The 1,370-nt window shown below is 51.5% G+C and overlaps 1 non-coding gene across 1 annotated transcript; it reads left to right on the top strand.

The window, feature by feature from the left end:
- The first annotated feature begins 383 nt into the window (after positions 1-383).
- On the top strand, positions 384-571 carry LOC141130868 (U2 spliceosomal RNA). Its single transcript, XR_012242534.1, has one exon. It is a non-coding gene; the product is annotated as a U2 spliceosomal RNA (small nuclear RNA).
- Positions 572-1,370: the final 799 nt, after the last annotated feature.

Genomic DNA, 1,370 nt, shown 5'->3' with positions numbered 1-1,370 from the left:
CTGGTTTCTGCTGCATTTGCAGCCTCCATTTTTCCTCAGACACAACCACGGTCTAATGCCGCGTACACGCGGTCGGACTTGAAAAAGGGACAAGCTTCATCTGCATTTCCGACGGAAAAATTTAGAGCATGTTCTCTATCTAGGTCCGTCGGAAATGGTGAAAGAAAAAGTCCGATGGGGCATACACACAGTCAGATCATCCGACCAAAAGCTCCCATTGGACTTTTTCTCTCGGAAATTCCGACCGTGTGTACGCGGCATAAGTCTCCTTCTATCTGCACCCGCAGCCTCCACTACATCCAGTCTGAACTTCTGCTGTTTCATCTCACTACCTCCATCCTCACTCCTGCCTCCAGCTCCCCATCATGCTTCTCTTTCTCACTGTATCTTCTTGGCCTTTTGGCTAAGAACAAGCATAGTATCTGTTCTTATCAGTGTCCAGTAGGAGTGCTCCACCATCATTCTGGCCTTATGACTGGGATGGCTGGCTGTTTAGTGCCCCTACTGGTATGATGGGGTCCTGAGGGATCTTCCTGTAGGAACAGAAACCACTAGGGGCGGCCCATCCATTAAGGGCGCATGGGCGCCGCCCCCCCCCCCCCCCCATCCATGCGTCCGGCCCCTTGCAGGACACCGGTTGCATGGATTCCAATGGGGGGGGGGGTTTAGAAGCACCTGATTAGAGCCAGAGGCTCTGAACCGAGCCAGCTCAGGTGTGTTACAATAGTGAATGAATATTCGCTATTGTAACACTGATCCTCCTTCTGACGGATTGGCTGAAAGGACAGGCAATCCTACTGGATGCCTAGGAGGAGGGGAGGAGACACACGGCGGAGGAGGAGACACACAGCCGTGATGGATGAGAGGACACAGGAGCTGCCATCCGCTGCCCATCACCCACCACCTTCCAGCTAGATGGGGTGAAGTGGGGAACCAGAGTAATTACTTGGTGGAATGCTGTGCTGGAAAGGGCAGAGAGCCCATGGTGACAAGAATCACCTGTAAATGGTGTACAGGGGTTGCTGGGATAGCACTATAGTTGTGGGACCCCACTGTGTGAAACAGCACTAGGACACATCACCAAAGATTTTTTCTGCACCACACCTCATGGACTGGGCCTTTTGACCGAAACTGGAGGTTTTTTGTTACAGGCAGCAAGGCCTAGCTTTAGCTATTGCATTGGCACATATTTTTTTTTTCTTATTTATTTGTATGACACTTTGGACTTGTATGTGTGTTTTTTCATTTGGGCTGTAGGGTGCTGGTCTTCGCGCCTACCCTGAAGTCTAGGGGGAGGATGTGTGGATTCCTTCCTCCCCTGTCTTGGTTGGTCTCTCTTTGGAAGAGCCCCTCAGCTAGTACCTCTTGGC

This window comes from Aquarana catesbeiana, linkage group LG02 (genome assembly GCF_042186555.1).
Source record: "Aquarana catesbeiana isolate 2022-GZ linkage group LG02, ASM4218655v1, whole genome shotgun sequence".
Taxonomy (NCBI): Eukaryota; Metazoa; Chordata; class Amphibia; order Anura; family Ranidae; genus Aquarana; species Aquarana catesbeiana.
Note: the sequence above shows the minus strand (reverse complement) of the source record. Positions and strands in the feature narration are given on the sequence as shown.